Source organism: Phyllopteryx taeniolatus, chromosome 2 (genome assembly GCF_024500385.1).
Source record: "Phyllopteryx taeniolatus isolate TA_2022b chromosome 2, UOR_Ptae_1.2, whole genome shotgun sequence".
Taxonomy (NCBI): domain Eukaryota; kingdom Metazoa; phylum Chordata; class Actinopteri; order Syngnathiformes; family Syngnathidae; genus Phyllopteryx; species Phyllopteryx taeniolatus.
Genome location: NC_084503.1, coordinates 4,204,940 through 4,231,103, shown reverse-complemented (window position 1 = coordinate 4,231,103; position 26,164 = coordinate 4,204,940). Strand labels below are relative to the sequence as shown.

General features: G+C 40.8%; 1 protein-coding gene across 5 annotated transcripts in view; it reads left to right on the top strand.

The window, feature by feature from the left end:
* zfhx3b (zinc finger homeobox 3b) overlaps positions 1 to 26,164 on the top strand; it is a 272,875-nt gene that overhangs the window by 33,049 nt on the left and 213,662 nt on the right. For all 5 annotated transcript variants that reach the window (XM_061754423.1, XM_061754461.1, XM_061754432.1 and 2 more), the window contains one exon: positions 21,278 to 21,318. The gene's annotated coding sequence lies outside the window, so the exon portion shown is untranslated. The remainder of the gene's footprint in view (positions 1 to 21,277; positions 21,319 to 26,164) is intronic.

Below are 26,164 nucleotides of genomic sequence, written 5' to 3'. Positions count from 1 at the left end.
CCGGGCACTCCGGTTTCCTCCCACATCCCAAAAACATGCATGCTAGGTTAATTGACGACTAAATTGCTCGTAGGTGTGAATGTGAGAGACACTGGTTGTTTGTTTCTATGTGCCCTGCGATTGGCTGGCAACCAGTTCAGGGTGTACCCCGCCTCCTGCCCGATGACAGCTGGGATAGGCTCCAGCACGCCCGCGACCCGCGTGAGGAGAAGCGGCTCAGAAAATGGATGGATGCATGCATAGAATAATTGATCATTAATTTGAGTCAAATTCAAGGCCCTTTGATAGCGCATGAAAATGCAAGATTCTATTTTAGCCTCTATTGGCTGTATAGATATAGTGTCATCTTTTCATCTCGATCACGCTTGCTTTTGATGCCCCGGTTGAGCCAATATTTTGTGTGAAAGCGGTTTATATGTTCATCAAAGTGTGAGACTAGAGCAGCTTCATTAGCAAGTGATTCGGCTCACATTCAACATGTCGACTCGGGCTCAGAAATCCCAACACGGGCTGCAAATGCATGCGGAGAAGAATGAACCCGTGCTCATTCGGAAGTTTGGCATGCATGCAAAGTGACTTTGGTGCATCTGGAGAATTAGTTTCATTACATTAATGTCGCCGATTTCATGAAATTCCTCTTGACATCCTCATTGTTGCCTTTTTGTTGTTGTTTATCAAATTGGTGTCCACGCTAGCCTCTGGGTTCCTGAAACACGCAACATGGAAATGTGATGTAATCACGTTAGGCTCTCTTGCACAATGTCTGGACTAAATAGTACGGTCATTCCTGGTCTTATTGCAGCTTATTACTGCAGTCATGTGCATAATCAGCCTGTGCTTTTGTTATGTGTGAGTAACTTTTGCAGCCCCAGCTGCAATCCTTGACAAATGATTGTGCTTTTTCAGGCCTGCTTGTTTGCTGTCGCCTGTGTCTATAGGAAGACATCTAATTGTTTGTTTTATCAATGTGCTCTCGACCATAAAAAAATAACAAAACAAACAAACAAACAAAAAATGCTAACAGAGCAATCCCAATCAGTCAGCAAAGCGATTATCTGGCATGAATTCCTTTTTTTTTTTTTTCAACCATAGTGCAGACAATAGAATGTACTACAATAACAAGTAAATGTTAATTGGTAATTGTTTTAGGGGGAAAAGCAGCACAGTGTTTGGTTTACTGTATGAAAATACAACTTTCAAATTTCCCTGAGTAGAATTTCTCATTTTGATGTACTGGTCCTGCCCCGTGTTTCATAGCGTGCTATCTGTAAGAGTAATGGCGGTGGCGTTGGGTGCTATGTTGATTCAATCTTAGCTCTTCTGCAATAATTCAGCAGCATGCGAGAAGGGGCGGGGTGAAGGGCGGAAGGTGCCGTTTTACTCCGCCAATCCCCCCCCCCCCCCCCCCCCCCCCTTCCGCCATCACTGGAATATAATCCACTGTCTCCTGACCTTCAAATCATGCAGCGTTGCAGTCATTTCAATTGGCCCGGCCGCCATTAGCGTGAAATGTCCTCTAGCAACTCGGGCTCGTGGAAGGTTTCCGTTCACCCAGCATGGTGTCCCTCCTCTACTTTGCTTCCTTCTCTTCCCTCCATCTCGCTTTTTTTTGCCCCAGCGTGCCCCCTGAAGCCGGACACCACGCACGGAAATGAGCCACGGCGGGAGATGCTGTCGGTCAAAAGACTGCATGAAAAACATTCGCCCCGTTAAATATCATTATGTTGCTTTAGATTTCTTTGGAAAATGGACTCTTATCATATATCTTATAGAAGAACTATATAGTTCCACAACTGCTGTTTAGCCTTTTTCAAATTAGCATCTCGAAACATCCAGTATGCAATATCATTTAGTTAATCACTGTATAATCTCAAACCTTTTACACCAAGTAACTGCTATTGCGTAATAGGCCCAAGTGTTCATCAAAAACCAGGCAGGTGGTCATAGTTTTTAATGTTGTAAGCCACAGTAACATTTTGCACAGTTTAAACATTAATACTGCACTTAAATATAGTGGGAAAAAATATGTACTTCAAACAGAAATTTTCCATTAAAATAAATGTGAGAAAACAAACATTTCTAAATGATTAAATGAAAATGTTTTGTTCAAAAAAAGTCAATTACAACTGAACAGAATTTAACAAATGTACTGGATTAAAAAAAGTTGAAGCCACTGGAACATGCACAGTTGGAAGATTAAATCGGAAAAAAGTTCAATTAAATTGTAACTAAAAATAATATTTGAAAACAAACAGCTCTAAAAGATTTAATGCAAAAAAAAGTAGGGATGTCCTGATCACATTATTATTATTATTTTAATTTTTGCACACGGGTCAGTCACTTGATTTTGAGTGTTTGCCAATACCGAGTTCCGATCCGATACCTTTGCAATGCATTACGAAGAAAAAAAAGAAATACATCCAAATGATCTCAGTTGTGTTACTTTTATTATTATTGTTTTAAAAAAGTATCTCAACATTAAATGTCTGTAAGTCTAGTGCAGCAGTAGTTCAAACCAAGTAAACAAAATCTTTACACAGCGTATCCCTGGTTCAGCAAAAAATAACAATGCCAACAAATAACAGTGAAGTATCCTGTTTCATATAAACACTCCAAAATCCGAAGACCAAAATATGAAATGTCCCAATTATCAAAAGTAAAAAAAAAAAAAAAAAAAAAAAAAGTTCTTAAACTGTCTATTAACTGAACAAATGGAATGTACTGGATGGCACAGTTTGAAAATTCAATTCAGTATTTTTTTTCACGTACCATGAGAGGGAGCCCACGTACCACTAGTGGTACACGTACCGCACTTTGAGAATCACTGCTATGTTTTTGTTCGTAGTTTTACAGGAGAACATAATGCACTCAATTGCAGCGTTTCCCGATATCTCATTTGTTATTAGTTGTCATATCTGTTCTAGTTTGCTGCAGTGTTTGTAATATTTTAGCTCGATGGGCTAAAATGGGCAAAATGGTACCGGTAGGTGTATTTGTACAGTACGGCACACCGCTGAAAACAAATACAGCGCAGCTCTCATCAAAATTGCATTTTTGACAGTCACATAGTCATGAAAATGAGGTCAGAAATATTCGTCTTAATCTCGTCTTCAGGCGTATGTGTCAGTGCACGTCGATGGCGACGCAGGCACGGCAAACGTACCCTCTGCGGCGCGACGTGCTGACGGCGGGCCGGTCGATGGTGTTTGATGGAGCGTGCGTCCGTAGTTCCCCCGGCCGAGCGCGTCGCACGCGGCATTGTGGCTCGACCTCCGCTTATCGTGTCGAATGAGAAGATCGACTGACTGGGCCGTGGAGATCACATGCCGGAGCTCAGCATGTGTTACGTTGATAGTAGATAGATAGATAGATAGATAGATAGATAGATCAATAATTGAAAGAGGACACATTTGATATGATCTGAATATTAAAAATATATCAGAGGCCAAACAACATCCATGTCTGTCTTCAGATGTGCGCTGAGAGATGTGTGTCAAATCTCCAGAGAGAGGCTTTATTCAGAAGGGTCAACGGGTTCACGCTGCGTTTGATGTATGAAAGAATATTTTTAATATCCTCATTTTGGTTGTTCCTCCTTTCAAAAAAAAAAAAAATGGAGTGGTAAATAGCATCCGCCGCACCTTTCAGTTTCATCTTTATTGTCGGCGTGCCTCGTAAATTATTTCTCCTCCATATTCATAACTACAAATAAATCTCGGTGACCTAGAATTCGTTTTAGGGTAATTTCACAAACACACGCGTATCTTGATGCTTGCGCTTTTTTTTTTTTGGTTTTGTTGGATTGGGCTCACTCTGTCACTGCTTGTTGTGTTTCTGGGACAATTGAAAATGTGTTTTTCGCTCCGTTTACTTACTGCTGACGGTGCGTTTGGGGTTTTGTGGAGAAGTGACCCAGGTGCAGAGTGTGAACTGATCCGATTGTGTACATAGATAGCCATTGTGTTGCCTGATATTGCACATGACCTCATCTGAAGTCTATCTCTTCCTATTGGTTGTTATTACACACTCTGCATGCATTTATTTATTTTTATTTATTTTTTTGATTAATCACTCCACTGGGGGGTATCCGTAATGCTATGACTTGGAGTTAAAATTGAAATCCATGCACTGGATGCACAGGATTCTGATATTCTTGCCCAATATACTTAGTTGGCGTTACATTACGTTGATTAGACTGAGAAATGCCGGTCAGCATCATTTAAATTCTCTCATCTATATACCGTGTATCCATTTTGTTTTCTAGTAAAGTCTGTCCGTGGCAGCAGAATGTTTCATTTCCTCCTGGAGATTGTACTCACTAATGCAGAGGGCTTATAGCGCTGGAAAAAGCCAACGTTGTGATGTTTGATAACCAGCTCAACCTGAGGACCACGCCGACAACGGAACAGATACCAAAAAACAAAACAAAAAAAACAAAAAAAACATTGGTGTTATTTGTGGACCATGGGTCATGTGGACGCACATGAACAATTCCATGCTAAATCATAAGCAAATTCAAGGGGCGAGTTTGCAATTTTCCCCGAAAATCACTTTGTCATATTTGTTAAAAGCGTCATTATGACTTGAGAGGAGTACAGTTGTGCCTTGACGGCCACTCTCGGATGAAGCTTACTGTCAAACTAAACATGAAACAAAAAGAATGACACGCTGTGTATTTAAAGCAACCGCACGTAGCCTCCGCTACTTGAATGTGAACATAAACAACAGTTGTTTTTAATTCTGTTTCATAATGTCATTATGGTATGTTTTTGTTAAGTATGATATTGCACAGTGCCACTTTTCCTCATTAACAAACATTACAGTTTTTTGGGGGGGTTTTTGGTTGGAATGAACTAATTAAAGGCAGAAGGCCTGACCTCCGAGGTGTTAATCATTTGTCGAGCGCTCCCAGGCACACTTACCGCAGGCCCCCCAAAGCCGCTCGCCTCTGATTGTTTTTTTTCTCCTCGAGCGCGTAGTTTCTTGTATATCAAATCAGAGGCACAAGATGGGGCCAGAGACGGTTGATTTTTCCACAGATCATATTTATCATGTAACCTACTACTGTCATGTCTTATTGACTGAACAAATATGACAAAAAGTGCCCCCCCCCACCCCCTTTAAGTACTGTGCCATATTCACACGTGGACCTCTGAGATGTCACTTGCACATGAAACATTGAAAAGCGCAAAATCAAATATTAAGTGGATCACATTTTGCTTAACCACCTTCGATATTGTGCCATTAGAAAAGGAGATCACATTTGAAAATACAGTACGTTTGAATCAGGAAATGAACATCCATCCATCCATGCATTTTCTGAGCCGCTTTATCCTCACAAGGGTCGCGGGAGTGCTGGAGCCGATCCCAGCCATCATCGGGCGAGAGGCGGGCTACACCCAGAACCGGTCGCCAGCCAATCGCAGGGCACATACAAACAAACAACCATTCGCACTCACATTCACGCCTACGGGCAATTTAGAGTCCACAATCAACCTACCATGCAACATTAAAAAAAATCATTCATATAAAAAAATCTTTCAAATCTGTCACCTGTGAACTAATTACAGTGCATTACTTTTGATGAATTTCAGTTATCAGTTGCTCAATCATCATGCATTTTGTCATTCTGCATGTACAGGTCCACTTTTAGTGATGGGTTTCTTCTTTGGAGTGTCCTTTTTTTGTTGTTTTTTTTAATTTGGGGACTAATAGAAGCATGTGTCTGTGTGTGTTTGTCTAGATGAAAATGAAAAATGGAGTCTGGGACCGACAGGGTCGTGAGGGGGCCAAGCTGTCCCTGGCCATTCGTTGTCTCTGCCCCCCACCCCCCTCCCCCTGTCTAATTAATGGGCCACATTCATACCCGTTATTGCACCAGAGGGTCTGTCACTCATTAATCATGTGACCTTCTGTGGCACACTTAATGACCTTGGAGGAGTAGATCAGCTGGAGATGGCTGAAGCGCTGGAATGAAATTGTTTCTGGAAGTGGTCACGGTCACATCAGGCACTTCAGCAGCCACTCAGCTCGAGCGCTCTCTCGTTACGCCGACCGACGTTGTCTACCAGCCATGCTCACCATCAAGATCGTTCGACATACTTTGATAGTCAACATTGGCCTTGTTGCATAAGTCACAATTAGGGATAGACAAGACCTAAAACAAAAGATAAGTGAAATATTTTTGGAAGAGTTTTGGAAAACTTGATTTACTGTAGAAGGTTTTAGGGTGCTATTTATTTGCTTAAGTTTTCATTTAACATTACAAGACATGCTGCTGAGACTGGGAGCTCCCTGCACTTTTTGTTAGAATTTTAGACTAAAGATGTCTACTGTGTAATATTAAAAAAAAAAAAAAGTTTACAGGCATATGTTTAAAGGCATTTAAACAAAGTTAAGTTGGAATTTGTATTATTATAGTATTTTTTTCCTTTTCTTGCAAATGAATATCGGCTCCACATATCTGTTATCGGTATCGGGCCTGAAGAAAGTTTTATCTCTAGTCACAATCTTAACTTTATCTGGGAGTGAGTCAAAAATGCTTGGTATGCTCACTGCAATATTTGTCATTGTTCTTCCTGTTTTTGTTTCACATTGTTACCACCTTCTGAAGTTGTACCTGAAATTAGTAGAACCCTGTGATTTCTCCCAGGCGATCAAGAAAGTTTCTTTAAAGGCATTTAAACAAAGTTTTTAGTGTTAGAGTTGGTATCATCCAACATTTTGGCACCAATATTTGCTTTTTTCCTGCAAATGAATATTGTCTCCAAATATCGGTTATCTGTAGCGGCCCTCAAGAAAACGTATCTCCAGTCACAATCTTAACTACTGTAATTTCTTCTGTATAATGCGCACCCCCAAAGTTGACCTCAAAATTCTGGGAAACCCTTCTACCCATGTATAATGCATTTTTACAATGCATGATTTTGCTTCTACCCATAGGATCAAAACAGGAAGTATTAGCTGTGTTTTGTTTTTGTTTTTTTTCAAAGAATTATTCTGCAGTTAAGCACTTTATTTGAGCACGTAGTACTTTCTTTTTATGTACTTGAAATTTTGAAATTCACAGCCCTACTTTTATTTAGTAAATGAGAAAACAGACATTTGTGCTCATATGTTTGATAACTCAGGTAGAATTTGTCAGATGGGTACAATTCTTTAAAGAAAACATGAAGGACCAGGCGAAACACATGTAATTTTATTTTAGTGGGATTCAAATTAAACTCTCAAACATTTCAGAAAAGCATTATCATCAAACAAAACATAACCATGAATAAATTAATGATGGTTCTTGTTCAGTCATCAATCTTATTTAAAAAAACAATATTTCACAAATTCTGCCAGGGTATGTAAACTTATGAGCACAACTGTACATATATGCAGTCATATGTACCCCTGTCTTATTCGAATGAAAGTGTAACCACACTTTTTTCATAACCACTAGGTGGCGGTGGCATATTAGAATGAAAGTATACACCTTTCTCATAACCTCGAGGTGGCGGTGGCATATTGGAATGAAAGTGTACACCTTTCTCATAACCGGTAGATGGCGGCATACATTTATAAAATGTGAAAGTTATTTTTTCATTTTCTTCTATACGGATTTATAATGGTGGCACGGTGGACGACTGGTTAGAGCATCAGCCTCACAGTTCTGAGGCCCCGGGTTCAATCCCCGGCCCCACCTGTGTGGAGTTTGCATGTTCTCCCCGTGCCTGTGTGGGTTTTCTCCGGGCACTCCGGTTTCCTCCCACATCCCAAAAACATGCATTAATTGGAGACTCTAAATTGCCCGTAGGCATGACTGTGAGTGCGAATGGTTGTTTGCTTCTATGTGCCCTGCGATTGGCTGGCAACCATTTCAGGGTGGCGGCACTGTGGCCGACTGGTTAGAGCGTCAGCCTCACAGTTCTGAGGTGCGGGATTCAATCCCTGTCCCCGCCTGTGTGGAGTTTGCATGTTCTCCCCGTGCCTGCGTGGGTTTTCTCCGGGCGCTCCGGTTTCCTCCCACATCCCAAAAACATGCATTAATTGGAGACTCTAAATTGCCCGTAGGCATGACTGTGAGTGCGAATGGTTGTTTGCTTCTATGTGCCCTGCGATTGGCTGGCAACCAGTTCAGGGTGTACCCCGCCTCCTGCCCGATGACAGCTGGGATAGGCTCCAGCACGCCCGCGACCCTAGTGAGGAGAAGCGGCTCAGAAAATGGATGGATGGATGGATTTATAATGCGCACTATTGATATTTTTTGGGGTAAAAATGCGCAATATACACGAGAAATTACGGTGTACCTGGAAGTGATTAAAAAAATACTTGTCATTATTCTTCCTGTTTTCATTTCACATTGTGACCGCCTTCTGAAGTTGTACCTGAAGTTAGCAGAACCGTGTGATTTCTCCGCGTTGATCAAGAAAGTTTCTTCAAACCTTGAGTTTAGCAGTTCAGTTCCATCCCAGAAAGAAGAGACATTTTGAGAAGTTCTGTATAGAGGGAAGCAAAACCATCGATGTTCAACTAGCAAGGCCCTCTCCAAACAGAGGAGGAGGTTTGCACAATCACCTATCGTCAGAAGGTGGGTCGAGTAACCAAAGATTATACTCGAGTAAGAGTACTGTTACTTTAGAATAATGTGAATCAAGTTAAAGTAAAAGGGGCACGGTGGAATGTCGTTGTTTTTGCACCAAGACTTTATTGTGCGGTCATGTGACTGCCTGGCTCCGTTTGATTGGTGAAATGGAGTCAAACGTCCCAGGCATTACATTGGATTGGGGAAACAGTGTCGTGGAACAGAGCTCGAGGCCGCTCAGACAAAGCAAAACAAACAGATCGCCCAAGCAGTGACAAATAAAACTCAAAGTAGCAAGGAGAATGTAGCGCAACGTAACGGAGTCAATGTAGCGGTTTTTTTTTCCTGATCAAAATTACTCAAGTAAAAGTAAAAAGTCCCCAAAGTTACTCATGTAAATGTAGCAAGAGTAAATGTAACACTACCGAGTCGTTTTGTCATCAAGCAGCTGAATGTCCACTTGGCATGCACGACGGTCCTTCAGCAGCCATGCCTGGCAACAACAACAACAACAACAACAACAACAGCAAGCCTTTTGTGACCACACCCACCAGAAACATAGTACATAGGGAGACTCAACACTTACCATATAAACTGAAGAAGCCTTTTGGATTAATGGTGAAACGTCTTCAACAAAAAAGGAGAGTCCAGTTGCCTTGATTCAACCTAATGATATGAATGAAAGAAATACAATTAAATATAATGAAAGAGCACTGAGATACCGGCTACAACATCATGACCACTTCCACAATAAAATGATATACAACACGAGAACTTTGTTAAATATTCTGCCCAGATATTCTAAAATCATAATGTTCTGTTTTGCTTGACTGACACTGTCAGAAAGGTTTTCTTGTCACAATATTTGGACAGTGGTGTCAAATTGTACTGTACGCAATCATAAGTAGTACATTGAGTGTACATTGAAGCTACACTTGAGGGTTCATTATGAGAGAAATAAATACAATTGAGAGTGTTAATCAAAACTGAGCATAATGTAAAATATGTCAACTCTTGTATGGACGTATCTCACGTTGTGCAAGTGTTATAAATGATATATATTCATAGTTACTGCATACTGTTTATCAGTAATTTTGTTGATGTTGCAGTAAAGACGTTGCTTCAGGAGCTTTAAAACTCGCACTCAAATAATTGTAAGGGCATTTTTGTTTTTTGCCACTAAACCTGTGCCTCTGCTCTTCACATACTGTATACAGTAGGGAACATTTCAAACCATTTTAAGTCCAAAAAAGCTCATTTCCAAAGGGCAAAACTTTGTGACACTTTTTTTTTCTTCATCTTGTGTTTTTTTTTTTTGGGGGGGGGCACCACAAAGTACAAAAAAACACATTTGTGTTGCCAATATATTTATAAATAAATATTCTCAGGGACCAAAAAAACAAAACAAAAACTAAATAAAAACATTTCACCATGTGTCCAAAGTTTAAACGTTAGGGCTGCCACCTTCTTTTCACCACGGCAACAGCGAAATGTCGGCTTTCTTCTTGCTGACATTGAAATGGAGTGATTTTGTTTATCCTCGCCTTTTGTTTATTTAACATTTTGCACAGCGGGGGACTTTCAGATAGATTGTTTTCAAGACAGTCCCTGCAGACAGCGAGCAAACACTCTACAGCTTCATCAAACACAACTATCTTCAACTTTCCCCCTCTGCCGCGTGCAGGGAAATGTGACAGAGAGGAGCATTGTAATGGAATATGATTTTAAACCATTGTCATAATTTTTACTGTCGGTGTCTCTAACGATATGCAAGCGCTGTTTTTTTTTGTTGTTGTTGTTTTTTTTTTCCAGAAGCCTTTTTTCCCCAGCTCGAATAAATGCACCCTTAAATAGGAAAGAAACTCATTGATGGATAAAAACATTGTCGTGTGGTGAACATTTGTGAGGATGATACTCCCATTTTATTTTATTATTTTTTTTTTCTCCCCCCTCCAACATGAAGTTAAAACAATCCTGTGAGTCATGAAGTTCGCCATTGCGCAAAATAGCTTAGGAAATTATTTTGTTAAGCTAACTGTGCTTAATTCCAGCATGAGACTGAATTTTATTTCTTCAGAACTGAGAATTCCGTTGTCACGAAAAGGGTTTTCATTTGTCAGCATTGGATGTTAAGGGTCAGCGAAACACAAACAACCACTGTACCGTCATGCTTTTTCTTTGCCTTTTTTCCTTCCGTCTTCCTCCCTGTTGAGAGTGCAGGCTTGATGAATATTTTCCACTCTTCCGTAACCATGGAAATAAGGTCACTGCATATGATACTTAATTGAATCTTCCCGGTGCTTTTGTGTGCGTCTCCTGTATCCGGACAATAAAAAAAAAAATCTTCCACCGATGACTCCGACCCCTGTTCTCCACTCCGCTCCCCTCCATCTTCACTTTCATTTTGTGCCCCATGAATTTATTCATTTGTTTCCTCTACTACCTCTTTTCTTAGATGCCCTTTCTTCACCGGGCCTAGTCTTCCTTGTCCTGTCAGAGTATTACTCCCCCCACCACCCCCATCCCCCCCTACTAGGATTGTTCTCTTGCATGTTTTGTCCCCTCCACAAAGCATGTCAGTGCTGTAAGCCAAATTCAACTTTATTCAAATGTGGCCTATGTTTATACGTGCTTGCTGGACCAACACTCGAATTACATATTGCTGTTTAATCTCCACGTAATGCACAGTGCCCTTTTCCCAGCAAAACATTTGCATACTCAAATTAGTCTCAGGCACAATCGTCGCGTGTAATTCAAATGACGCTGATGACTCAAGTGGCGGAGCCTAAAGTCTGTCGGAAAAGCACTAGGTCCTCGCGGAGCAGGTGTTCTGATTAATGACTAGCAAACCGGGGGTCCTCTAAGATGTGGACTTAAGTGGGGGACGCGTCTCCTCTTCACACGACGCACGGACCAGTATGTAAACACACGCCAGAGCGTCTTTGTTCAGGCAAGTACAGAAGCTAATCCATGACAAGAGGGGGTCGACATTTGCACGGAGAAAACAGTGGAGTGGATAAATGAGCAGAGGGGTGAAGAACAGGTTACTTTTTAAGACACAACAGAATGAACGTGCAAGGAAGACGCACATTTGATTGCCTAAAAGTAACAAAATATGAGCTATTCCAACCGAAACGGTGCCATTTGCTTGTTGTAACGCGCTCAAAATATATATATATTTTAAAAGTTTATTTCAAATCTAAATCTGATAATACACCTCGGACTGCTCAAAATGCGTATTGGTACATCTCAGGCAACTTTAATAAAATTGCCTCATTTAAGTAGCTAGACTGAAAGAAAGAGGATTGAGTTTTTAAGCATAGAATTAGCAAATTAAAATCATTTTTAAAAATGTAGGTAACAGGACTGTGCTGAGCTTTTACCCCGGTTAAATACAGTATCTTCAAATATACAGAGATATAAATGAGCATTTGCTGTACAGAATGACTTAATAATTCAATGAGAGAGTCCATTTGGCACGTCATTTATTTTTCTTCTGAAAGGTTAAATTTGTTAATGTTGGTCCATTGCATGAAGAGTCATGTTTGCTCTAATAAAGGTGGGGACAGTGATCTCAAAGGCAATCATTACACTCAAATAAAACAGAGTCATATGCGGAAAGAGGTGGGAGCGAAAAACATGTATACATCAGTTCTGACATGGGCGCCATAAAATAACCATTAGCAGTTAGCGACAATTTGAAGTGACAGTCTATCAATAATATCACTCTGAAAATGGGACAGGTTTGTTGCTGTCTTTAAATCATCAGCGAGGTCCATATGGCGGAAAAGCATGCAGGTATAGGAAATGCATTAAGGCTTGATGTGAACGGGTGTGGCGGGAGCTGCGGGAGACAACCGGGGGCACATCGCTCACATCTCACTGGGCCGCACGGCAGCCAATGGCAGACCTTCTTCCTCTAAATGTGACGGCGACTTGCTCAACATAACTTCACTAGAATAATAAACCTTGCTGGCGACTGGCATAGTCAGATTTGTGTTGATTTTCAACTAAGTTTATTATTGAGCAATTTGGAGGGGTCGAGAACTGCACTGCATCATACTGAAGGATTTATAATATGATATATACTGTACACTACTCACATAAAGTTAGGCGTATTGGGCTTTTGGGTGAAATTTCACTGTGAACCTAGAACGCACGAAAAGCTTTACGGCTGAACTTAATTCGACCCTTCTAAACTTTTGAATGTTTCATGTTTAGACTGTTTCATGTTTGAAGTACTTTTGCATTACTTGCTGTTCTCTAACAAGGAGCCAACCGGCAAAATTCATCCAAAAAAAAAAAAAAATCACTGAATCCACCAATGAATTTCAGGATGTTCTCAGAGGGAAGTGGCCACTGAGTTTAGCATGTCATAGTGTCATCAACAGGTTGCAATATAGATATAGTGAGACTGGAAGAGTTACAGAAAGGCATAGAAGTGTAAATTGTAGTAAATTACTAGTGAACAGTGTTGAAATGGCACAGATGTAACAGCCAATCAAAAACGTACATGAACGTTCACCCCAAAAATATATTTCAGGGCACTACTATTAAGCGGAAACGTGATCCAGCCGGCTGCCGCCAAGCCACGCCAGTGCATTATGTACAGTATCTACGTATTGTGTTTTTCAAAAATATTCAACTATATTTATAATTTATAATGTTGCTAGAAAGTGAAGTGTGGAGAGTCTGTGTCGTGTTTAATGCACGGCTGCAGTCGGTGAATGGCGCGATTGATCATTGTGATCATTGCCAACATCCTCTCAAAATATCCCCTCTCCCTTATTCTCATCCATTTCCTCTCTTTGGAAAGATGCTTCTTCCATGACACTCGCACCATGTTTTTGTGGTTAAAAAAAATAATACAAAAAGGAAATAATAAAGTACAGTATATTGTATGCGGAGCCTCAAAACCTCATATCGGGTTACAGTTTTTCTGTTGCAGCACGTTGGTAGATGTGGCGTGCTCAATCGGTTTGAGCAACTGTAATTTTTGGCCGATGGTCCATTTCAGTCGGTTTTGGTATCGTTTCTCTTTGTGCAGCAGCTCTAAATTTTGTGAGTAGTGTATGTATACTTCAGCGGATAATATTATTCCCTTTAGCCACAGCTCTTCTATTGGATCTTTTACGATAATTTGTTCTGCAAGTGTTTCATGTAAGACATAAACATTTACCAAGTGGAATTAATTTCAATGGCATTATTTTAAAATGTCCTTGACCTCTTCCAGCAAGCAATACATTGAAGTATTTTCTTTGCAAACTCAAACTTAAATTTATGCAAACCTAATGCAAACAGGCCCTCATAGATATACACACACACTAATTTGAATTCACTGGCAGTCCCTTCCTCCCAAGTGGGACATTTGTCTCCAATCAAACTAAGTGTTGCATATGAACGGCCTTATTAATGATCGGGGCATGTAGACAAAGCGTACGGCACACTTCTTCTACCACGCTAAATGCGTGGAGGCTTTCGGATGCCCATCTGCTCCTCACACACGTCGACCCGTCGCCATAATGCGCCGGCGTAACAGGCAGCCATTGTAGCAACAAGTGCGCGCACATTACCACGCTTGCCAGTTCCCGTCACTTGGCAGCGTGCCTGGGAAGCTGCCCGCCCCCTTATCAGAGAAAGATTTGATTGTGCCAGGGGAGAGCGCTTGGGGAGTAGGTTAGGAAGAGGGGCGAGGAGGGGGATTTGATTTACATACTGCCGCTTAGGCAACACTCATCTGATTCTAAACGGCGCCAAAGCAATTAAGGGTCATTAGTCCTTTTGTTTTGTCTCGTGGCACCATGTAACAGTGACAGCATCTGGGGCGCGGTGACCCCTGTGGGGATTGCCTGTGGGAATGTCGGCACTATACGACATGGCACTCCCGCCCCCGCCGCCTCTTTCATGGCTGCCATTGACGCAGTGTGTGCCTGCATGTAAACAAACACTCAGCACCAGGCTGGCACTGCATGGGAAAGCACTTTGGCAAAGGCCCAGCTCTGAAGTGGGCAGCTGGTTGTAGCACATGCCGGGTCACCAAGCCCCAGTCTGCTTATCCTAATTAACCCGCATCAGTTTCTTTCAAATTAGAGGCTTTGCCAACTGGCAACATTCAATTAAACACTCAATAGCAGTGTAAATGGAACACAATGGTGGGTGTACTTATTTAAATCTATTGGAGGGGCATGAGAAAACACTACTTGATTCAAATGATGTGCTCTTTACATACACGGGTCAGTACACATTTTTGATGTGTGGCTATACTATATAATTGCATTGACCATTTGCATTGGATATAAAAGTCTACACCCCCTTGTTCAAATACCAGCTTTATGTGATCTAGACCAAGATAAATAATTTAAAAACTGTTGCCATCATGAATCTTTCCAAATATGTCGATTTCTTTTTGTGGTTCGATGAGACCAAGGTTACATTTATCGGCTATAATTCTTAAATGTATGTTTGGCACAAACACACCACTGCTTCTCCCATACCTGTAGTAAAGCATGATGGTGGCAGCATCATGTTTTGGAGCTGTTTTTCTTCAGCTGGACCTGGGGCCTTGAACAAGGTGGAGGGAATTATGAACAGTTCGGAATAGCCGTTGGTGTTAGCACAGTACCTTTGGGCCTCTGCTATAAATAATAATAAAGAAATGTCAGGAATAGCCTACTAGAAGATCTAAAGTTTATTTGGGTTTAATCTTGACCTGAGGCTTTAGACAGAGGGGATGGAATTATGAACAGCTCCTAATAACATTCAATGTTAGCAAAAAACAAACCTGAGGAAATGCCTCCTAGAACGGCTGAAGTTTATTTGGGGTTAATCTTGACGTGAGGTCCTAAGAAAGGTGTGGGGGGGGGGGGGGGGGGGACAGCATTTACTGTGAGCACAGACTTTTAAGGTTTCTGCTAGAAAACAAAACAAAAAAAAAAGTCATGGAAAGCCTACTAGAATGTGTCTTCCCAGTCAAAAGAGGGTGTGCACACTTGTGCAACCACATAATTTCAATGGTTTATTTTTACTTCCCTGCTCAAAAATATTACAAAAATCAATTTATCTGGTCCCATTAATGGTGCAATTAAACAAACAATAATAATAAAAGAAAAGATTTACCTAGGCCTCATTTTTTTATATCACAAAAACCCCGGCATTTGGACAGGGGTGTGTAGACTTTTTGTATACACTGTAGTGTGAAGGAACTCATGTTTCACATATTTTAAAGTCTAAATCCTCTAAATACAATTTAATACCAGTGAGTAACATTGCCTCAAGGACAATTGTGCATCTGTAATGAAGGCTGGGATATACTCCGCGATATGCTTATGTCTGTACCTTTCATTACCCACACAGCGCACTGCAGAGTGCTCAGCACCTCTGCCTGTGCATCAAGGCTTCCAGAGCTACAAAAAGACCCACAGGTATGAGATGGAATGCGAATGTCCACATGTCCACTCGCGTGCCTGGAAGACCCTCCCCAGCCGGTATAGAAAAACACTTAGTGTTAATGTAAATAGCAAGGTGGCATAAATCAGGCGCCCGCGCGCAGCCTGGGAGAGTATCGTGTAATAGTTATTGCAAAATGAAGTGGCATTGGGATCAATATCCCACTATATCTCACTCTGGCATAATGGCACCGAGGGAAGCTGGAGGCCAAGGGAGTGCGGTCCCTCCACCCCACCACGGGCCCAATAAATCTGCCGGACTTGCAGCCTGCTTGTTAAAGTGCGTACGGAATCGGCAGCAGCCGTCCCAAAATACAAGCTTACTTACTGACCTGGAGTCAAGGGAATAAATGCCTTTACCTTGTCTTAGGGCAAATGGTTAAACAATGATTGAGGTTTCAGCATCCTTTTGCAAGGCGTCGTCTCATCGTACTGCTAACTGAGGCAAAATGTCGGTTTAAGTTCAATATTAGCAAGGCTTCTGTAATTCGGTTGGATGTTTGAATGTCACTACTGTGAGGTATAGTTTAATTGTCTGAATGTTGTCTGCATTGTATGAACATTATTAGTCTTCCAATAATGTATAGTGCACTGTGTGGTGACAGGTGACTCAACTCACTTCACAAGCGGCGGTTTGGCAGATATTATTAGTCAATGTTCCTTTTAAAAAAATAAATACAAAGAGTCTTCAAGCTCTTTGTTGCCACTCTTAGCTGAAATTTACTGTCAAACTAAACCAATGAGAATTGCATATTATTTTCTGTATTTAAAGCAACCACATAGCTTCTGCTACCTAAATGCTAAAATACTATTGGAAACTCCATAGGCACACGGGCTAACAATTAGCATTCATGCAATGGCGCTGCCACCCTTGAATCAACGCATATCTGAACACAAACGGTGCTGCAACACTACCATGTTCATGGCTGACAGGAAGCGGCCCGACCTCAAATAGCGAAAGTCCGCAAATAATTGATGCTTATAATAATTGCCATGAAGTTATCATATTTCTGAAAACAAAAAAACAAAAAATAAATAAATAACTTGAATAAGTAGGTGCTGGGGTAAAAACAAATGGTTAATGATTTCCATTCATTTCAATGGGGAAAGATGAGTTGAAATACAAGTGTTTAAAAGCAGGGGTGACCAAACGTTTTCCACTGAGGTTCACATACAGAAAAATCACAGGATGCAAGGGCGACTTCCAAATTCCGCAACGTCAAAGTTTTTATTGTAAACAGTTTATTTGCATCTTTGCTTATCTACAACTCCAATTCCAATGAAGTTGGGACGTTGTGTTAAACATAAATAAAAACAGAATACAATGATTTGCAAATCATGTTCAACCTATATTTAATTGAATACACTACAAAGACAAGATATTTAATGTTAAAACTGATAAACTTTATTGTTTTTAGCAAATAATCATTAACTTTGAATTTTATGGCTGTAACACGTTCCTGAGACAAATTCCTTGTGTGTTTTTTGGACATACTTGGCAAATAAAGATGATTCTGTTTCTGATGTTTACCTCTGTGTTACATCACCTTTTCTTTTAACAACATTCAATAACCGTTTGGGAACTGAGGACACTAATTATTGAAGCTTTGTAGGTGGAATTCTTTCCCATTCTTGCTTGATGTACAGCTTCAGCTGTTCAACAGTCCAGGGTCTCCGTTGTCGTATTTTACGCTTCATAATGCGCCACACATTTTCAATGGGAGACAGGTCTGGACTGCAGGCAGGCCAGTCTAGTACCCGCACTCTTTCACTACAAAGCCACGCTGTTACGTGCAGAACGTAGTTTGGCATTGTCTTGGATAAAATAAGCAGGGGGGTCCATGAAAAAGATGTTGCTTGGATGGCAGCATATGTTTCTCTTAAACCTGTATGTACCTTTCAGCATTAATGGTGCCTTCACAGATGTGTAAGTTACCCATGCCATTGGCACTAACACAACCCCATACCATCACAGATGCTGGCTTTTGAACTTTGCGTCCATAACAGTCTGGATGGTTCTTTTCCTCTTTGGCCCGGAGCACACGACGTCCACAATTTCCAAAAACTATTTGAAATGTGGACTTGTCAGACCACAGAACACTTTTCCACTTTGCATCAGTCCATCTTAGATGAGCTCGGGCCCAGAGAAGCCGGCAGCGTTTCTGGGTGTTGTTGATAAATGGCTTTTGTTTGCATAGTAGTGTTTCAAGTTGCACTTACGGATGTAGTGGCGAACTGTATTTACTGACATTGGTTTTCTGAAGTAGGCGGCACGGTGGCCGACTGGTTAGAGCGTCAGCCTCACAGTTCTGAGGTGCGGGGTTCAATCCCCGTCCCCGCCTGTGTGGAGTTTGCATGTTCTCCCCGTGGCTGCGTGGGTTTTCTCCGGGCACTCCGGTTTCCTCCCACATCCCAAAAACATGCATTAATTGGAGACTCTAAATTGCCCGTAGGCATGACTGTGAGTGCGAATGGTTGTTTGCTTCTATGTGCCCTGCGATTGGCTGGCAACCAGGGTGTACCCCGCCTCCTGCCTGATGACAGCTGGGATAGGCTCCAGCATGCCCGCGACCCTAGTGAGGAGAAGCGGCACAGAAAATGGATGGATGGATGGGTTTTCTGAAGTGTTCCTGAGCCCATGTGGTGATATCCTTTACACATTGATGTCGGTTTTTGATGCAGTGCCGTCTGAGGGATCGAAGGTCACGGGCATTCAAAGTTGGTTTTGGGCCTTGCCGCTTACATGCAGTGATTTCTCCAGATTCTCTGAACCTTTTGATGATATTGTGGACCGTAGTTGATGAGATGCCTAAATTCCTTGCAATTGTACGTTGAGGAACATTGTCCTTAAACTGTTCGACTATTTTCTCACACACTTGTTCATAAAGAGGTGAACCTCGCCCCATCTTTGCTTGTGAATGACTGAGCAATTCAGGGAAGCTCCTTTTATACCCAATCATGGCACCCCCCTGCTCCTAATTAGCCTGTTCACCTGTGGGATGTTCCAAACAGGTGTTTGATGAGCATTCCTCAACTTTCTCAGTCTTTTTTGCCACCTGTCCCAGCTTTTTTGGAACGTGTTGCAGCCATAAAATTCTAAGTTTATCAGTTTGAACATTAAATATCTTGTCTTTGGAGTGTATTCAATTAAATATAGGTTGAACATGATTTGCAAATCATTGTATTCTGTTTTTATTTATGTCTAACACAACGTCCCAACTTCATTGGAATTGGGGTTGTAGTTTAGCTCTACAGTATATAGTATAAAACCAATTTACTAGTCGTGAGCGATGTGGGTGATGCAAATTCATCCCACCGTAAAATGTAGTTTTCCAGTGCAATGTAAGGTTTGCACTTCCCTGACCTGGAGATTAGTCACTAAAATTAAACCACAGTATAATGTATTGCTCACTGAAGGAATCTGGAATGTCGTCTGTAATTATTTCTTCACAAATGAAAGAAGAAAGGAAATTATTTTCAAGGTCATCTTTCCAAGGTTTGGATCGCCATCTCAAAAATTGTGATTAGGCGTTTAATAGAGCTATTGTATCTGCAATGCCTGTACTAGAATGTATTTGAGGCGCATCTTTGGAGTAGTAACATAGAGTGTACATTTTAGTCCATGCTTTTTTTTTTTTATAGTCGGAACAAAGTCGTAGTTTGAGGTGCTTGGACAAGTGATTTGAGTTTGGAAGAGGAACAATGTGCTGTTGCCACTTGCGCCTGAGCAGTTGTAGGTACAGTGGATATAAAAGTCTACACACCCTTGTTCGACTGTGAGGATTTTGTGATGTAGAAACATGAGGCTAAGATTAATCATTCTGAAACTTTTTCCACCATTAGTGTGACCTTTAACCTGTACAACTCAATTTGAAAAAAAAAAAACTCTCAAGAGAGGGTAGGTAAAAATAAACAACTGAGATAATGTGGTTGCACAAGTAACCAGTCCCATTCAAACTCGTGTTAAATGGGAATTACCACACACCTGCCACCATTTAAATTCCCTGATTAACCCCAGATAAAGTTCATATGTTCTAGTAGGCTTTTCCTGGTATTTATGTAGTCATACAGCACAAGCCATGGTCCGCAGAGCGATTTCACAGCATCAGAGGGATGTCAATGTTTCAAGGTATCGGTCAGGCGAAAGGTGCAAAATAATTTCCAAGGCCTTACATGTACCATGGAACACAATAAGACAGTCATCCTAAAGTGGAGAAAATTTGGCACAACAGTGACATTCGCAAGAACTGGATGTTCCTCTAAAACTGATGATAAGACAAGAAGAAAAACTGGTCAAGGAGGCTGCGAAAAAGTAACAGCAAGATTGAAGGAATTTCTGGCAAGTACTGGCTGTTTAGTACATGTGACAACAATCTCCTGTCTTCATTTTAGTTTGGGCTAAAAAGAAAAAAAAAATCAGGAACAGCCTACTAGAACATCTGAACTTTATTTGGGGTAAATGAGCGGTACTTTAAATATTGGCAGGTGGGTGCTGAGTCCCATCTTGCATGAGTTTGAATGTGATTGGTTGATTTTGACCACAGCCATATTCCCCATGTAAAAAAGGGTGTGCACACTTGACAACCACACTATCTCAGTTGCTTATTTTTTTAATTTAGCATCTCAAAATTATTTTTTGTTCCCAGTTGAGTTGTACAGCTGACATTAATGAGGAAAAAAAAGTTCTCTTGGCGTCATTTTTTATATCACAAAAACCTGGCATTTGAACAAAGGTGTCTAGACTCTTTATATCCACTGTATATATTGGGAACAAGAGTCAGATTGAAATAAGAGTCTCGAAAGCAGTAGGGTTTTTTTTTCTTATTTTTAAAAAAAAAAAAATTCTTGTGACTTTTCTGTATTTCAAGCATATTATTGATGTCCTTTTCCTGCCCTCGGGTTGCAATATAACTTTATAACAAACAACACATACCCTGAGTGGAGTGCAAAATAATGATGATGATAATAATAATAATAATAATTAATTAATAATAATTCGGATTTGCTCTATTATTCAGATTTTATCCATACATACATAAGATTGTGTTGCAAGATAAGTACATCTTTGGGGCAAATATTATTGGCCAGTAAGATACATGTTGGCATGAGATTAGCAATTGGAATGTTAGGAAAGCACAGTGAGCCGTAAAACCTGTGGTTCACTGCGTTTGTTTTTTGGTTTTTTTCTCTTTTCTTTGCATACAGTCAAGGGTATGAGATTTAAGGCTACATGTCAACAATGATACATTTTTCTTGTGTTTTGCAGGCGTAGGACTGTGAGGGAAACACTACTCTGCTTCACAGTCGGTAAGTGCTTCCATAAAACCTTTATTTTTTTTCGGAGAGACTTTTTTGTATTAAGTCTGCATGTTTTTAAATTTCACCCTCAAAAAAGACGGCTAAGTGTATTGTTTCAGATCTAGCCTGCATTAATTCATACAGTTCACCTTTCCTCTTTATTTTGCCTAGACAATGTGCACAATTAAAATGGCAATATTGTTTTAATAACATGTTTGGAGAGGAAATCCAGTCTCCATCCTGAATAATTGATTTTGAAAGACATTCTGTTCAAGTTAGATTTAAGTCTTCTTGTGATTCCAATAGACACTCACATGACAAAAGAAACACCAGAAGTGGGTTGCGTCTTTAAAAATTGTACTCTAGTAAGCATACTGTTACTTTTAGAATAACAAGACCCAAATAAAAAAAGTACTCCACCAAATAAATAATTGAGTAAGTTATCAGTTTAAAAAAAACAAAAAAACGACTCCAACTACTGCGTAACAGTTGAGTAACTTCTGATTTTATTATTCTTTTAATGAGAACATTCAATATCAAATAGACAAAGATATCAAATTGGAATGCGCAAATTAGTATCAGAACTAAAAGTAAATTTCTTGTTTACACTCATGAAAAAGTACAATAGGCTCACCAGGCAGAGATGACAGAAAAACGCAACATTTTCTCAAGTCTGAAGTAGAGTTCTTGTAGGCTGAAATGTCAACATTTTTCGGCAGACACAGATGACAGTGCATAACAATGCATTTTTTTTTTTCTGTGAGTGTTTGGCCGGGAGTGTTGCGCCCTTTCCGACTGCGAGTTGCACGCTGTTGTTTCCTCCTTTGTTTCTGCCGTGCTTTAAATGAATGAGTCGCTTGGAAAACTTTGCTTATGTGTGGCTCCGCTAAGACTTTGTGGGCCGACATGTGACTGCTTGGCTCTGCTTGATTGGTGAAATGAATTCAAACGTCGCTGGTGTTTACGTTGGATTAGCGAAACGGAGGCCGAAGCACGAGTCTCTCTGAATCAAAACAAATAGATCACGCGAGCAATAATAGATCAATACAGATTCAATATCCTCAATTAAAAGTAATATAGTAAGCCAATATGTGTAATACATTGCATTTCGCCTATTACGTAGTAACACTAAATCCACTTTGTAGCAAAAACGACGAGACACATGAAACTTGGTCGAGCTGTGTAACATGAGCCAAGGAAGACGGCATCATTTAAACAGCTTAGAACATTTTCTTACATGTATTGTTCTCAAAGTGTGCAGAATATAACATTTCTGAATACGTTACCAAACGGAGCTGATAAATGTTTCCTACAGTTATTGATTACTGTTTTGACATATTTTACATTATTACAGTTAAAATATTATCGTTGTTCTGTTTGGACCAGACATCTCACGCAACCTGTTACCACAGGTGTTAATCTTAACAGCAGTTGATTTATGTAAACAATATGTAAATGAGATGTAAATGACCCAGACTGATCCGTGTCGATTTGTGACCCATCATCGTCTTCTGAACGACTTGACAACGGAGCAATGTATCGATCTGGTCAGGCTTCAGGCAAAAGGGTCGAGAGTGTGACACACAGCCGACATCTACGTTATGTCTGCAGGTAAAATGTAGCAGGGACAGCCCTGGTACTTACTTTTTATGGCTACATATCCTAGTGTAAGCTGGGCACTATTGGTGGAGCAAACCATTTTTTGAGGCAGTCGGAGGTGTGGGGGTGGAGGCTGTATTTTTGTTGTTAAAGTATTACGTTATAAAAACGTACTGTGTTGCACTTTTACACATTTCTACATTGTTTTAAAATGACACAGTTTAAATAAATCTTTTTGGGATCACCTAAATTTTCTGGGTGCTGGGATTCATTTTGGGGGTGCGTCAGCCATGCTTCCTGCTAACATTGCTTCGATCGTGGTTGAACATTAGCCTGAAGTAAGATAATTGTGTAATGTGTCGCCACACATCTAATTATGTCACAATTGCTGCGTGATCACACACTTCGGACACAGCAATGCCCTACTTGAGTGATTTCTTTCTGGTGAATAAATCCCATCCCGACTGTTAAGCGGCTGTAGAATTCAGACAGGAGCATTTGGAGTTTTAGAAAAATAGTGTTTATTTTTTACTAAATTCTCGTGAAGTTGAAAGAAATTTGATTTGGATTCTTTTATCTGTGAGAGCTCTTTTAATTCAAAGCACATGTGGCCAGACAAAGCAGAAACAATGCAGGAAATCCTTTTTCCAACCGTACTACAAATCGAAACTTCCCCGTGGTTCTCTCTCTTGCTCTGCTTCTTTTGGAGTGACCAGTGATAGAGCAACATCTGGAAGGAGCAGGAGTTTTCCTTCGGAGTGTTGTTTTTGGGGGGGATGGGGGAGGGGCAGATCGTAGCCCCTGATAATTCATCTCCCTCCTCATTAAACGAGCTGAATAAATACAGGCCTCTTCCAGTTGTTCCTATGAATTTCCTCAGCGGGCGTCAGGAGACCTAACCAGGGGCTACCGGATCAAAGCTGCCGGCAGCCCCGAGTTGCACCCACAGTGAGACTGTCTTCCGGGGCTGGGCCCATTACCTTTCTCCCTGAGAGTCTCGGAGGCCACTAGGTCACAAAGGCAGTCAGCTCACTGGCCTGAGATCAGCAGAGGCGGAGGAAGAAAGGGAAAGCAAAGCAGCAGGAAAGGAAACCAAAGGAAGGCAAACAAGATAATACGATTAGGGGAGAGGAAAGCAGACCTGCGCGCTGGATGTGAGGATCGTTTTGTCCTACACAGCAATTGCAACAACGTTTTTATTATCATAGATTAAAAGTCATCTATAAATTTATAGTAGGGAAAAATCATATGAATTCAACCGTAATTATTCAAACAAACTCATCGTCTTACATGCATGCTGGGTGATAAAGTGTTGACTCCATGAGGGAAAATACAGTTCATGCTATCTTTGTGGGGGCTTGTGTATGTTTTGTAGTTCGCACTGACCTTTTTGGACTCAGGGATCAAAATGGAGGCTCCGCTAGCTAGGTCTTCTAGGAACGAAATCTGTACTCGCCATTGGCCCAGCAGTATATGGAGCAGGTGGGCACTGGCTCACTTGAATGAGACAGGGCTACCTCCCTCAAAATGGTCTTTCGGCGTAATTTGACAAAAGCACATACTATTGAGACACCTGTCAAACGCTTTAAATTGTGGGGGAAAAATACATACAGTATATTGTCTCCGTTAAGTGATAGAAAGACTCAGATTTTGAAGGGAAAAGGGAGCTGTTCATAATACCAAACATACAAGCTGATCTGTGAAACTTGGTGGAGGCAATCACGGCTTGGGCTTGCATGACTTCATCTGGGACGGGCTCATTAATCTTCATTGACGAGCAAAATGATAGCAGAAAAAAAATGAACTAGAAGTCAAGAGAAACATTTTGTCTGCCAATTAAAAAGAAAAATACTGTATATATCCAGCAAGATAATGACCCAAAACAAAAGAAGTTCCTACACTGGAGATGTCAATATCCAGATTTAAACCCTATAAAGCATGTGATTTACCTGCTAAAGGGGAAACTGAAGGGCGTCATGGCCTAAAACAAATTACTTGTAAGTTGTGCATCAGATGCAGCTGTAAATACCTCAAGATAAAATCTAGACTGTTCGTCTTGCCCCGTATTCATCTTTTGATTTCAAATACAAATGTTTTTCAGTCTATAGTATAATTAAAGGTATACGCTTCACTGTTACAATACATTTTGAAAGCAATATATATATATTTGCTCTGAGAACCGCATAGTTTCTCGTTAAATGCATCATTTTGCCACCCAATTTAAAATCTGTATACATCAATCAGACTCACGTCAACAAAATCATACCTCTATTGTCAATGACCTGCTCAAAACTTTGCAATCACAGTCCAATGTATTTGGTGCCTGGTTCATTAAAACTAAGTTAAGGCAGATTGGTTTCTCATTTATATCATTATATATCATTATTATCATTCATATCGTTATTTTGACCATTCACACTTGGTGAAACAGGTTTTTGAGAACCAATGTATTTGTCTAGGAAGAACTAGGACGGTGAATACTTAAAACACACACACACGCATACGCACACACCAAATATTAAATGGTCAATGGAATTAACTTATCTGGCTTGCTGTATGATCGGTTAGGGATGTGCTTGGAAATGACCATCGTGTTTTTGGAATTGTAAATGTCCACTGCGCGTGTGTGCGTGCGTGTGCGTATAAATGGCCCTGTGGTCGTCATCAGGCTCCCATCAGTCCCTCCATTAGTTACTGAGCTGTGGCTCTGTGCTGGAGCCCACCTGCCTAGAATACAGATTAGGAGAGGAGAGTATGAGCTGCAAACACAATGAAGACAAACACACACTCAAAATTGATTAAAAACAAAAAACAAAAATATATGATTTACCTCTGTATGCAGTGGCTTAATTTATTACGCCCTTTTAAACAGAATAATTGGGTTGTGTACACCTAAGTGATTGAGATGCTGCATCAGAGCCACAAAATAATAGTGTGATTGAAAATGTTTCCTGCGGCTGTGAAATGCACACAGACCGACGAGTACTCCATCCGGCGGCCGGCGGCACATCATAGCTTACACACTCTGAAATAACGTCACACGCCGCACAGTACACACACTGGCGGCCACGCACAAAAGCAAACACGGTCGCCTACTTCGCTTGTCCTTTCGGAGCCTCAGACCCACACACTCGTGACGGGAAATCTGCAGGCAGTCATTACAGCGAGTCGAGCAAACACACTGCCGCCGTGCTCGCTCACAATGTTTTCACACGTCCGACTGTTGTGTTGATGCATGCGAGCACTGACAAGCATA